The sequence below is a fragment of the Pseudopipra pipra genome, chromosome 7, assembly GCF_036250125.1.
Source record: "Pseudopipra pipra isolate bDixPip1 chromosome 7, bDixPip1.hap1, whole genome shotgun sequence".
Classification (NCBI taxonomy): Eukaryota; Metazoa; Chordata; class Aves; order Passeriformes; family Pipridae; genus Pseudopipra; species Pseudopipra pipra.
This window is the reverse complement of record NC_087555.1, coordinates 37,822,287-37,837,207: the sequence shown is the minus strand read 5'-3', so window position 1 is coordinate 37,837,207 and position 14,921 is coordinate 37,822,287. Positions and strand designations below refer to the sequence as shown.

The 14,921-nt window shown below is 43.0% G+C and overlaps 1 protein-coding gene across 3 annotated transcripts in view; it reads right to left on the bottom strand.

The window, feature by feature from the left end:
- Positions 1 to 14,921, bottom strand: part of MBD5 (methyl-CpG binding domain protein 5) — a 106,837-nt gene that overhangs the window by 54,910 nt on the left and 37,006 nt on the right. For all 3 annotated transcript variants that reach the window (XM_064661661.1, XM_064661660.1, XM_064661659.1), the window contains exon 2: positions 10,937 to 11,034. The gene's annotated coding sequence lies outside the window, so the exon portion shown is untranslated. The remainder of the gene's footprint in view (positions 1 to 10,936; positions 11,035 to 14,921) is intronic.

The following is a 14,921-nucleotide window of genomic DNA, read 5'->3' as shown; positions in this document are numbered from 1 at the left end:
TCAAACACTAAATAGAGAAAATATGGATTCACCTGCACAGAAATATTACTGTACCCTCCCATTCCTCACAGGACCAAGAATTGTTACAGCCATGTCCCAAAACCAAGAGAAAGGAATAAAAGCTTATTTGAATCCCTTTTAATTTCCCACTGTTCAAGAGTAACACTTTAAGAAAAAAAAAAACACTTAATCCCTGAAGGTTTTTGGAGCTCTAGCAAGATAATTTTGGAGCCACAGCAAGATCATTTAACACGTTGTGCTGCTCTGAAGTCGAGGTCACACATCCTGACGTCACGTTTCGCATGGATTTGGATCCTCCCCTTGTTTGACATTCAGGGAATCACCTCAGGTTAAGCCAAATGCAAAGCTGTTGCATCAGGTTGTATTTTAGTGACTGAGGAATGGAGGATTGCAGGTATTTTGTATCATTACAGGCAGGAATTGTTGTGCCCACGGGAAAGCCTCTCCTGATTTCCAGCCCCGGCTCTCAAGCACAATTATCAGCTTTGAAACTCAGCAATTTGGGTGGGTTTTTTTTCCTTTCTTTTCTTCTTTTTAGCTGGCACTGGCACAAGCAGTTCTGGCAGAGCCTGTTTGCAGCTTGTACACATTTCAAACCAGTGCTGATTTCCCAGGACACACCATTTCCATGTGCCATGTTCCCTTTAACTGAGCGGGATTTGCAACAGCATCAGATTTTTTTCATATTATTTTAAGCCAACAAAAGGGATGTTGCTGTTCAGGTGCATTCCAAGAGAGCTTTTTGGAATGTTAATTGTATGGCAACAGAAACATGGTAAGGGTAAATAGTGAATAGTAAATAGTGAATTTTGTGAATACAAAATGAGAAAGGAGGGTGGAATTATGAAGCAACCACAACTGACAGCACATGATGTTAAGGCAAAATACATCCCATTTCTCACTCCATCTCCTCCTGCATAGGAAACAATCCCTCCAACTGTGGAAGAGGAGTTGGAAGTCCATTAAGTCCATCACTTCTCACTTAGTCATCACTAATTACCTGGCTTTAGCATCACATTTATTATGCAAATCTTACACGGCTGGGCAGGTCCTGCTCCGAGTCCTGAGCCCAGGGGTGACTCTCCCTCATCCCATGGGATCACCCATGGATACCCAGCTGCTGAACTACCTGTAAGGGGTGAAGTTTTCAGCTCCCAAGCTCCTTTCTGGAAGTGCTTTTGAATACTGAAAAAATCGTTATTTTTCAACATCCAATGAGTACAAGTTTTCCCAAAGTGATTCCTCGGGGTGATCTCCTGGAATCACACCTGGCAGAAGCCTTGGCACCTTCCCTGTGAGGGTGGGGAGGGGCTGGGATGGAATTCCCAGACAAGCTGTGGCTGCCCCATCCCTGGAAGTGCCCAAGGCCGGGTTGGAACAACCTGGTTTAGTAGAAGGACTGAACGAGGTTTAGGGCCTCTTCCAACCCAAACCATTCCATGATTCTGTGATCATCTGGGACTTGGAGCATTGGGAATCACTGCCCTCACCATGCCAGTGTCCACTCTGGCAGTGACACATCCAGACAGGACCTCCCACGGGATGCAAACCTTCTCCTGGTGAGCCACCAGCACCAACACAGCTCGCAGTAATTAGCAGAGCCAATTAAGGGACACGCAGGAAAGATCTCCTCCTGCTTCCCAAACCTTCCAAAGCCATTGCTGGACTTGGGAACCACCGAAACAACAACAGCTGAGGAGACAGTTTGATTCCTGCAAAGGACTGTCCAGAGGCCTTGAATCCCGTACTCCTGTCCAAATCCATCCCGAGGTACCGGATGGGAAATCCATTGGAAGCTGTTCCAAAATTAAATCCCCCTAATTAGGCAGCCAGTGAGCCCTCCCATGCCTTATTACAGAGGGAGGGAATGTCAGGGGGGGCTGGAGATCACCAACATTTGCATCTGAAACCACACCCAGCCCATGGCATGGAGTGCAAACGAGATAAAATCCAAGTTCTTCTGATGTTCAGAGAGTGCCTTGAAGGTGCAGCGGAGTTTGGAGCTATTTTAGCCCATTTTCTTTAGAAGCACAGATTAGGTTTGTGGGTTTATTGTGCTGTTTTGCTTCTCAGGCTTGAAAGCCTTCACTCAGTGTTCTTGGAGCTCCCAGAAATAGTTCTGTGTTCTGTTCCACTGTCAGGCCTTGAGCTGCTGTGGACAAGGACAAGCTCAACACGGGTTTGGACAAATCCAGATGTGTCACAGGTTGTCACATCACTTACATTTGTTGGCCAAACCCTAAATTTAGCCATTTGTGCAACTTAATTTTCAGACGTGAGGGGAAGAATCTATTACAAAATAACCCCTGTTTATTTTCTCAAGGACACCTCACCACGAAAACCTTGTTAGAAACATCTTCAATACTCCAAAATCTGTATTTTTTTACCTTTTACCAGAGCAAAAGAATCAAGGGAATGAACAACAGGGATGGTTTCAGAATTCTCACAGTGTTCTTTGTGTCTATAATGAGCAGGTTTTAGATGGGACAAAATCCTTGATCAGTTCAAGGGCAGATCCGAAGGAATTTTAAGTGATATGGAATCTCCAGCCCGGAGCTCATATTGCAAAACACGCTGCAAAATTACCTAGATGTGTCAGGAGCAGCAGAAAGGTCAGGTGTCTGGAATGAGGTGCCTGTCCAGGAATGCAGGGATGGAACACACTTCAATCACTCCGGCGATTCCCTGCTTTGGGAGTGGAACTGAAAAGCTTTTTCCATCCATTCCCATGGAGCCAGGATGTGGGGATTCAGCAAGTGCAGCTGCACAGGGCTGCACCCTCAACCTGCCTGCTTTAAAATCACCTTTTATCATCACCAAATCACATTTAGTTCGTTGCTAAAACAGGGCTCAGCCCCACCTTCGTGTTTCACAAACTTCCACCCAAACAAACTGTTGTGTCAAGTCCAGGAGGGTTTTTTTTAGGATGCAGTTTGGGCTTTTTTCTCCCCCTTTTTCCGTGGATACATCCCATTATAGTACATACTACATGAATTTGAATCCAAGCAAAAATTTAAGGAGCTATTCCAACACATAAAGAAGAGAGGAGTAGGAGTACAGAGCAGTCCTTGCAACCTTTCCTTGCCTCCTTCCCTTCATCCCACTTCCAGCCAGTTCCCTTCCCAAGCTGAGGGGCTAAACTCAGTTTCTTATATCCTTACTTCTGGATTTAGGGATTGATGGTGGAGGAGGAAGTCAGACCCTTCTTTCCTTCCAGTCCCAAATGTAATCCCCCTGACCTGAACCCCAAAATCCCTCGTGGATTGGGCTGTTCCTCCAGATTTGGGAAAGGACACCGAGGGATCCTGCCTGGAGTGCACACACCAATCCCACTTTTCCCTGCCTCAGAATTCTGTGTTTAACCATTTATTTGGGACAGCACAAGCTTGAATAAATGTTTCAGCCTCCAAAAAATCTCTATTTAACACCCAGCACTGCTTCCCTCAGTAATTTAGGGACGAAGCACTGAGGCCCATCCCTGGTACAGCCACAAACTTAGCACATTATACATCAATTTTATGCTGGACAGGACCTCTCTGGGAGGTTATTTCCACACAAATGCCTTCCACAAACTTTTCCCAACTGGCATCATTTTTCATTTTTGCAGGTAGTGCAAGAAAATGGTAAAGCACCTGTGCAGCAACAGGAGGGGAAGAAAGAGAATTGCACTGTAATAACAAGCAAAAATGCAGTTATGAAGGATTTAATATGGATAAACAAAAGGAAAATATTCAAGTCCTTGCAGATCATAAAATGGTTAAAGTTGGAAAAGAGCTCCAAGATGAAAGGTAGAGGAGTATTAACTTTATATAAAATGCAGTTTGTTACTATTACAGGTAATTAAATCTGGAAATTGTTTTCTGGGTGAAACGGGGAGATCTCAGTCACTGCCAGGCTTTGGAACAAGAGTAGGGAGCTACTGAGTAGGAGAGCTCTGATCCAGGGGCTGTGGAAAGGGATGAGTGATGCAGGGAGACACAAAACACTCAGGGAGATCTTCATGGAATCCCAGGATGGTTTGGGTTGGAAAAGACCTTAAAGCTCATCCTGTCCCACCCCCTGCCACGGGCAGGGACACCTTCCACTAGCCCAGGTTGCTCCAGCCTGGCCTTGGACACCCCCAGGGATCCAGGGGCAGCCACAGCTTCTCTGGGAAATCCGTTCCAGTCCCCTCCCACCCTCACAGCCAGGAATTCCTTCCCACTATCCCAGCTAACCCTGCCCTCTGGCAGTGGGAAGCCATTCCCTGTGTCCTGTCCCTCCATCCCTTGTCCCCAGTCCCTCTCTCCAGCTCTCCTGGAGCCCCTTCAGGCCCTGGAAGGCCACAATAAGATCACCCTGGAGCCTTTCCTTCCTCTCCCTTAGATGCCTGGGAAAAAAAAAAGGCTCTGCCATGGGCAGGAAATCCAAATCTGTGGAGCAGCTCTCGAGATGTCAGACACAACCCCCCAATCCATGCCCACCTTCACTCCAAGACAGGCTTTTACAAACCAGTGTCCCTGCTCTGGGAGCATTTTCTCCCTCATCAGCTGCACTTCCCTCTTTGCAAAAGGATTTCAGCCCCAAATCAAAACTATTCCCAGAGAAGCTGCAATTCCAGGTGTTTAGACGGGATGGCCGTGACGATCCCAGGGCATCCCAAAACATCTGTGTCCCAGCAGGGCCTCCTCCTCTCCCTGGACTCTGCTTTTGAAGGCTTGAAATGTGTTCCAACTCAGGAAAAATCAGAGAAGTAATTTCTTATGCCTTTGTAACAATAATTCCCACCGAAAATGGGTCGGAAAGGAGCATTTTAGGGACTAAGAGACACAAAACCAACTGAGTTATGGGAACACCCCTGGGAGCAACCCCCAAATTCTACACCCTCGTGCCTGGCTCGGTGTTAAATCTTCTCAATCCTTCAGAACACACTGAAAAAACAGTTGTTTTTTTACAGGTAAGGTACCAGGGTGCCACAGCCTTCATATCATCCATGGCAGGAGGCAAAATTATCTCAAAAGTGGCAATATGGCTTTTTTTTTTTTTAAGCTGCATCACCCAAATCAGGGCTCTGTCAGTGGAAGACACGAGTTCTGCAGTTTTATAACAAGAATGACTTTGCAATGTGCTTTAAGTGTCCCTCTGTAGGAACAAAGTGCTTTTCTCTCCCATCACCAGCTCCCAATAATTGTTTTCCAAGGATCACAATCAACGTAATAAATATTAAAGGTGTTTAATATGCACATAATTTTTGACAGAACAGCCAGAGACGGTTCCCTGAGCTTTTTTTTTGACACTTGAAATGGAATGATGAGTTAGGCTGGTGTTTGAAATGGTGTAAAGAACCACACGTGTGATGGGTATAGATTTAATTCCGTGCTCTGAGAATACAATATAAACCCAAAGCTGCTCCATGAGAACTTCCTGGAGCACAAAGAGGATCCTCCAGTCGGAACACCCACGTGTCAGACTGTTCCAGAGTGCCATTATTCCCCTGTCACCTGCTCGTTTCCCTGCAGAATCTGTCCCCTGCAAATGTCACTGGCTGCCACTCAAGTGCTTAAATTGGGCTGGAGATAAAAAGAAAATTAAAAGGGGGAAAAAAAAAAAAAGAGATATGTACCTGAAGCAACAGAAATGTTCACATTGGGAAATGGATCAAACTTCCAAGCAAGGATTGGGAGCATAAGCAAAAAATGCTGCTGGATCATCTGGGGGAGGTTAAAATATACATTATAATACCTAATATAAATATGATACTGGTTTTCCTCTGGTGCCTTTTATTGAAGGGGCACCTGTGGCCAGGTTTCCTTCTCTAATTCCTTTGACAGGACAGGAATTAAGAGTTTCAGAAGGAAGAGAAACGAGGCCTATGGAAAACAAACTTCTTGCTCTGTGCAAAAACTTGGCAGAGTGGCACAAGGTTTTCTGCTCAGACCTATCAAATCTAGGATATTTAATACATAATCCCAAAATTTGGCACGGAAATGCACCTAAAAATAGTGATATTGAAGAGCAAGGAATATCTTATAGGGATAATAGGAATGTCTTATAGGATATATCTTATGGGAAGATGTGAGAATCTTTATAGGAATATTTCTTTTTTTTCTCCCCCAAATCCTTTAAATAATTTCTGTGGAAGAAACTTTGGAATTAAGTAGGTTTCCTTTCATTAAATTTCTGAAGGTAGAATTCATTTATCTCCTGCTTTAGAGAAATTCCCTTGGGATTTCACACAACCCCAACCCTTTCACATGAAAAGGAGACAGAGAGAGACAGAAAATTGACTCTTCTCAGGAAAACATTACAAAAGGCTCCTTGGGTTTAATGATAATTCAGGAAAAATAGTCTGTGGATCCAGCCTGGAGATGGAAAAATGGGGGAAAAATGATGGAACAGGCCCTGCTCCTTGTCTGCCTTGGAATAACTAAAGCCAAAATCTTGGGAATGCCACAGTTGTGAGACAAACCACGTAGAGCACAGAGTGTGCAGAGCCCAGGCCTGGGCTATGGATTCAGGAGAACTAAACAGCCCTATAAATTCTGGAGTTTGGACAGTGAGGGGTCCAACTTTGAGCAGAGACACATCCCACATCCTGGAATTATGCTATGTGGGAATTTCTGAGATTATGCGTCGGAATAATCAGTTTTCTCTGGTAATGCTGGATTTGTCCCCAACACGAGGATATGGACATGTTGGAATGAGGCCAGAGGAGGCCATGGAGATGCTCCAAGGGCTGGAGCCCCTCTGCTCTGGAGCCAGGCTGGGAGAGCTGGGGGGGTTCCCCTGGAGAAGAGAAGGCTCCAGGGAGAGCTGAGAGCCCCTTGCAGGGCCTAAAGGGGCTCCAGGGGAGCTGGAGTGGGACTGGGGACAAGGGGTGGAGGGACAGGACCCAGGGAATGGCTTCCCACTGCCAGAGGGCAGGGATAGATATTGGGAAGGAATTCCTGGCTGTGAGAGTGGGGAGGCCCTGGCACAGGTTGCCCAGAGGTCCTTTCCAACCCAGCTGATTCCATGATTCCATGATTCTATGATTCCATGACACTGAAGGAACAAGGAATTAAGGAAGAATGGTTGAAGGAGGATCAGGAATGAAACCAGGCCTTCAAAAAAAAAGATGCCTAAGCCAACAATCCTTGTGATTCCTGTAGGATCACTGCTCTCTTTCCCTGGCTGGAAGGAATCTCCAAGGGGTGAGTACCCCAGTTCTGGCTCTGCTGTAGGAAGGACACAAAGCTCAGCAGCCCAGCCAAGGAGCTGGCAAGGAAAGCTCCCAGAACTGGAAGTGTTCCTCCAAAACAACGGGGACTTCAGAAAGTCATGGAGCAAACAGGGGTGTGGAGTGACAGGACACAGGGAATGGCTTCCCACTGCCAGAGAGTAGATTTAGATTGGATATGAGGAAAAATTCCTCCCTGGGAGGGTGGGGAGGCCCTGGCCCAGGTTGGGCAGAGAAGCTGGGGCTGCCCCTGGATCCCTGGAAGTGTCCAAGGCCAGGCTGGACGGGGCTTGGAGCAACCTGGAATAGCGGATGGTGTCCCTGCCCCTGAGATGGAATCAGATGATCCTTAAGGTCCTTTCCAACCCAAACCATTCTGTGATTCCATAAAACCCGTTGCTAAAAGGTCCAACAAAGCAAAAAGGCAAATTCTTAATTCCATCTGCAGAGCAAGGTCCAGATATTTTGCAGCCCAGAAGACCTGGAACCACAAACTGAACAGGAGATCACAGATGAAATGCCACTTATTTAATGCAAGGAGGAAAACAGGATGTCATCCTCTAATTAAAGGTGAGGTACAAGGGCCACGTGGGTGACTCAAGGTCAGCCAGGTTTGGAAGTACCACACTGCCCAGCTGGGAGTGTTTTAGTGGTGGTAAAAAAGAGGAAAAAACCCAAGCTGAGACGGCCAGAACGTGAACTAAATGCTTTCTTGGATTCCCTGAGGTTCATCCACACTTACATATTAAAACTTTGAGGAAATAACCAGTAAAACACAAACCTCACAGAGAGAAATACTTTCCCTGCCCCATTTGTTTTTTTTTTTCACGTGTAAAAAATGATTTTTTTTATGATTATTCCCCAAAAGCATTTGGTTTTCCTTCCCCAAATGTGGTAGATTCCCATTTTAGAACAAATAAAAACATATGGAAAGGTCTGTCCTTGAAGGGAGCTGTAACAACAAAACAAACCCAAAGCCCTCAGTGTGGCAGAAGGAGAAATAACCTCTCTCAGCTCGGAGGTGTTTGTCTTTTAAATGTAAAAATCTCCCTTCTGGAGGTGGAAAAAACTCCCCAAAACAAAGAGAAAATGAAATGACGAGAGAACTGCCCTAATTTTTTTTTCTCTAATTTATAAACATTACATAAATGAGACACTTAATTTGCCTGGGCTAACAAAGCACTTCCAAGAACCCTCTAGTCATACTGCTTGAAAAATGAAGAATATGTGTGTTATGTATGTGTTATAAAGATATAGAACAGAAAGATCTGCAGAAGAAGCAAAATAAAGATTATATATAATATATGTATTATATATGTGTTATAAAAATATCTATTAGAAAGATCTGCAGAAGAAGCAAAATAAAGATTCTATATAATATATGTATTATACATGCATTATAAAGATATATATATATCAGTAAGATCTGCAGGACAAGCAAAATAAAGTATATATATATATTATATATTTATTATAAAGATATATTAGAAAGATCTGCAGGACAAGTAAAATAAAAATTATATACAATATATGTAGTGTATATTTATTATAAAGATATATATATATTAGCAAGATCTGCAGGATAAGAAAATAAAGATTCTATATATGTATTATATATTTATTATAAAGATATATATTAGAAAGATCTGCAGAACAAGCAAAATAAAGATTATATATATTATAAATGTATTATAAAGTTAAATATATCAGTAAGATCTGCAGAACAAGCAAAATAAAGATTATATATATATGTATTAAATGTATGTATTATATATGTATTATCAAGATATATATTAGAAAGATCTGCAGAACTAGCAAAACAAAGATTCTATATAACATATGCATTATATATGTATTATAAAGATACATATATATTTGTCAGATCTGTAGAACAAGCAAAATAAAGATTCTTTATGTATGTATTATATATGTATTATAAAGATATATATTAGAAAGATCTACAGGACAAGCAAAATAAAGGTTATATATATATATTAAATACATGTATTATATACATATTATAAAGATATATATATTGGAAAGAACTGCAGAACTAGCAGAATAAAGATTCTATATATGTATTATATATATGTATTACATATGTATTATAAAGATATATATTAGAAAGATCTACAGAACAAGCAAAATAGAGATAATATATATATAATAAATGTATTATAAAGTTATATATATCAGTAAGATCTGCAGAACTAGCAAAATGAAGATTATATATATGTATTATATGTGTATTATAAAGATATATATTAGAAAGATCTGCAGAACAAGCAAAATAAAGATTATATATATATAATAAATGTATTATAAAGTTACATATATATTTGTCAGATCTGTAGAACTAGCAAAATAAAGATTCTATATAACATATGCATTATATATGTATTATAAAGATATATATCAGAAATATATGCAGAACAAGCAAAATAAAGATTCTATATAATATATATAATATATGTATTATAAATATATATACATATTAGTCAGATCTGCAGAACAAGTAAAATAAAGATTCTATATAATATATATATATTCTAAAGCTATACATGATAAAGCTGAGCAGAACAAGCCCCTTCCCTGCAGATCCAGCTGAGTTCCCAACACGGACCAAACCTGCTCCTTAAATCGGTTTTCACCGCCTTGTGTTGCAGGTGAAAAGAGCAGCACTTGGGCCACAAGAGTACAAGTTGTATCCTTCAAATACCCAACTGCCAAGAGCCATTCAGAGCCCAGCTTTGGGAATTAAGGAGCTTATTCCTGAATTTCCACACCCTGGGATCCAACAGCATCTCACACCCTTCGCTCGGAAAAGCCTCGGCTCGAGTTGGTGCCTCCGGAAGCTCCAACCTGCAGCTGGACCCTCACGTTGGGCCTGGTTGTTAAAGCAGGGAAAAGCAAATATGGGAATTTTTCCCGAATTCAAGACCCCCATTAGGAGCTCAATTAGCTCCTGAACTGATGCCTTAATTGGTTTGCTGAGGGATGAGCTGCACCAAAAACTAAATATCAGATATTGCCACGCGTCAAACGAACGGCGGGTAACGAGGGGGGAAATGAGCTCCACTGCCACAGCTGAAGGGAAAAACCTCTTCCCAGACTGCCCAGAGCGTTCACAGAAAGTTTCAAAATGAGAAAAAATGATAATTAAACAAAGCTCTCCTGAACCTCCCACGTTTATTTGGATCAGAAGTCCACGTGTGGATAACAAACAGCACAAGATACATCAGATTCACGCCTTAATTTTTAATTTAAAAGCCAGTTTTCTCCAATTCTATGGGAATTTTCAGGAGATTGACCCCTATTTTATTTCTTTTCCACCCAATTTTTGGGCTTTTTTCCTCAGCCACTCTCCAGGTTTTAACATACAAGGGTCTGCATCACACACACACAGATATTGCAACTCATCTGCAGGGCAAAGAACTTGGGAGAAAGGAAGAATAAGGAAAAGCCATTAAATGCAGGCAAAAAAGAAAAAAAAATAAGAAGTTAATGACTCATATTCTGGTAACTAAAAGGAGGAAAAGAAACTGAGCTCCCTCCACGCAGCTTATTTTTCACATTAGCAGAATAAATAAACTTATTAAAAAAGAGGTTAAACATTGGCTCCCAACCTTCAGCTGCTGTTCAAGTCTGGTTATTTTTGAGGCCAAAAACTAACGTATTCCTTCAAGAAAAAGGCATAATCTCGATTATTTCCCTTACCTTTGCTGCCTGGAGGGACCGGATTTCAAAGATCTTGTCTGTAAATGAGATAATCTTCAATATTGATGCCTCCAGCGACCACCATCGTCAGCAAGGATCTGCAGAGCAACACCAAAAGCAGGACTTAACCCGGGTTTAATGTGACCAGACTGGGGTTTAAAATATTCATTTACTTATTTTATTTATTTACTTATTAAAAAGGCACAAAGGAAAATCGTGCATTTCGAGCAACACGTGGATTTAGGAGCTGCTGTTAAAAATAAACAGACAAGGACCAGAGCCATAACACAGGTATTTAACTCTTGGAGGCCTTCAATAATTACTCTGCACTAGTATGTTTAATAAATATACAAAACTTGGGGATTTCACTGTTATTATACCCAAATAACCACAGCAGTAATCACCCCACCAGTTAAAATTTAAATAAAATTACAAATTAGGGTTGAAGTGTGTTACGAGCACTAATAGATTACAGAAAGTTAAAGCACCTCCTTAAGCTTGGAAAAGCCAAGTGAAACTTTAGGACAATGTCACCATAAGAGCAAGTTATGGTGCTTTTATAAAGCAAAAAATACAATAAAAAATGAAATTATTCAGCCTGAAGATATATATATATATTTAAACTGTCATTTCACAAGTACTCATGTATTTGTCTGCAGGCCTGGGACACCCCACTGCCAACAGTCAGGACACAGGTGGGAAGGTGATGGGATCACAGGCCCTGGGGACAATTTATTGCTTCTCAATTTACTATTTAAAGCCATAAAAGTTAAATATTTGTAACAGCAGAACCCCCAAGTTTTTAGCAGTTTGCCCACATCAATGCAAAAAGTGATTTCAACTCAGTTTAGGATAAAGTTTTATCTGAATTGTCCACGTTTGTCTCTTCTGAAGTCAATCCATGCCCCCCAACTCCTGTCACAGGAGAATAAACACCTCTCTGATCAACTTCTTCCTCAAAGCAGCAAGTTCTGGAACAGCTAAATGGATGCTCTCTGCTCTTCCTAGTGCTTCCAAAAATTTAAAAGACTTGTAGGATAAATAACTGTCCAATCAGTCTCTGAAATAAAATTACCCAGGGTATGCCAGGCTTATGTTCCCTCTCTTTCCCTAATGAAAATCCAAAGAGAAATTGGATGTCCACTGTACCCTGGGCTTTGCCAAGCTGAGAGTTGATGGATTGGCAGGGGGGGGAAAATTCCAGATACAAAATGAGCCAATTAAAGCACCAAAAAGCTGCTGTGGAGGAACTGGGAGCGATGAGGAATTTTCAGGTGAGGTTCAAGGCGGGGCTGAGGGGCAGGAGAGGAACTGACTAAAGAGTTTGTAACAATGGAAGGCTCATGGAACAGCTGGAATTCCCAGGAGTCTCTGTGAAACAGGAGGTGAACAAGTTCTGCTGGTGCTGGAAATCACTAAACCCCAGCCGAGACAGAAGTCGGTGAATTAAGGTCCAGGACACGACTGGACGTGGCACTCGGTGCTCTGGGCTTCATATGATATCCTGCCAAGGTGGGCAGCAGTCCCTCCCTCATCCTGGAGGGCTTTCCCAACCCAAAGAATCCTGTGGGAACACCAGCTCCAAATGATTGCCTTGAAAGCCACAGGTCTGGGCAGCCCCGCCCCGCGATTCCTTGGAATCACAGAATCACTGAGGTTGGGAAGGACCCTTTGGAACGTCAGGGCCGACCAGCCCCACCTTCTGCTGGCCCTGCTTGGCTTTGGTTGCCCCTCCTTTGATCTCTCAATGAACTGGGGCAGAAGCCAGAGCAGGAGCCAACACCTGGTTTCTTTAATAAGTTCAGCACAGAAGGTTCAATGAGAACTGGAGTCAAAAAAATGTCATTTTAAAGGGAAAACAGCCCACGGAGCAATCGCAGGGGAAGGAACGAAACATTTCACGAGGCCTTTTCAAACAGCTCTTCCTCAGCACATCCAGAGTCTCCAAGGTGGTCCAAATCTGTGACCAGTTTTCCTCAAAAGCACCTTTGCACACGTAATTCAGTGCTGAGGTTTCCTATCAGCTGCCCTTCGAACCTAACATTGGATTTTCTTAACAAGTCGAATCAGACCCAATTCTCCCCAGATTTTTTAAGCGCCACTGAAAACATCTTCATTTTCTTTTTTTTCTTTTTTTTCTTTTTTTTTTGCCTCGCAAGTAAATCACTCTCACGTTGCCTTTTGTGTTGAGAGATGATATTTTCTTTCCCTCTGTGAACTGCACGACCAAAATGCAGATATTTCAACTCTGCTCCCACTGCAGATGTTATTTGTGATGGGGTTTAATCACTGCTCTCTCTCACACACGACAACTGCAATAATTGTAAGGGTATCATTAATTTTGTTCTCAAAACCTCTAAGCCTTCTCAAAGGGCTTTGGGAAGAAGTTCCTTCTGTGTTAAACCACCACATGTTCCAAGGGGATCTTAGGAATTTTATGGGACCTGTTCATTTTGATGAATGGCCCCCCAGTGTTACGTTAGTTGTGCTTCATATGATTTCCTGCCCATCATCCCAACAACCAGGAGGAGTCACTGTGATCTCATCTTCAGTTCATGGGAATTTACCAAGGAAATTAAAATGTCTGTTGTTTAAAAACACATCATCTTATTCAGAGATTCCTGGATGTCATTTAACACGGATGCAAAAAAAGACACAATTACATGGAATCCCAGAATGGTTTGGGTTGGAGGGGAACTTAAAGATCATCCCATTCCAGCCCCTGCCATGGGCAGGGACACCTTCCACCGGCCCAGCTTGCTCCAACCTGGCCTTGGACACTTCCAGGGATCCAGGGGCAGCCACAGCTTCTCTGGGCAACCTGGGCCAGGGCCTCCCCACCCTCCCAGCCAGGAATTCCTTCCCAATATCCCATCTTGGGATAGCTGTGGAAAGCCATTCCAGCACAGCCCCTCTCCTTGGGGAAGGAAATTATCACCAGCACATTCCAGGGGCTTCCTGGATTGAGCTCCTGCTCAGCTCTTGGTCCCTCCCCAGGAGCAGCTCCATGTGCTCCAGCTGCTCCTGGACACACAGGATGATGCTCCATCCTCATCCCCCTGCCTGTCCTTCCTGAAGAGCCTGGACCTTTCCACTCCAACCCTCCAGCCAGAGGAGTCTCGGTGATGCCAGTAGGATCATATCCCTGCAGCCACCTCCAGCTCCTGCATTCCCCACTCCCTGGGTGCTCCCAGGGAATCCAACACACTGCCCAGAGTGGCTGGAATTCCCGGAACCACAGACTCAGCGAGGTTGGAAAAGCCCTCTGAGATCACCGAGTCCCACCTTTGACCTCACCCCACCCTGTCCACAATTCCCTGGGGCTGCTCCTCAGGTGCTCAGTTCTTCCTTTTCCTTCCTTTTTTTCCCCCCCCTCATATTCTCCAGCCCCTTATTCTGGATGTTGATCCTCTAAATATCCCACAGCCCGAGGAGTTGGTTCTACAGGATTCTGCATCCCAGTCTGGTGCCAGCCCACCAAACATATGTCCCCGCTCAAATGGAAGAATCTGTTTGGATTCCTTTTCTTATTTTTCAAATTCCTTCCTGGACTGGGGACAAAACATTTCTTTAGATACCACTCAGCACCTTCTGAGACACAAAACTTTCTATATATTCTCTAGAACTCTGAAGATCAGAGTTGTTGTTGTCACACGACAACAATTATTCAAAGTGAACCCTCAAAAAAGGAAAGACAATAAATTGGTTTTAGACATTATTTTTTGTGCTTGTGGGTGCTAAGTCTTTAAACCAACTCCGTCAGTTGTTGCCTCTGGGAGGTGTTTTTTCTTGTTTTTGAGGAAAAAAATCCTTTCAGTCACACCAAGATCCTCTCAGAGCAAGATAAAAACGCACGGGGAAAGCAGCAGAAATTTCGGAGAGGAGCTCCTCGGTTTTCTTTTTTAGTGGCAAATGTAAAGGACCAGGAGGTTTGACAAACACCACTGAGGGCTTTGTTTTCCAGGTTTCCCTTTCACACCTGAGG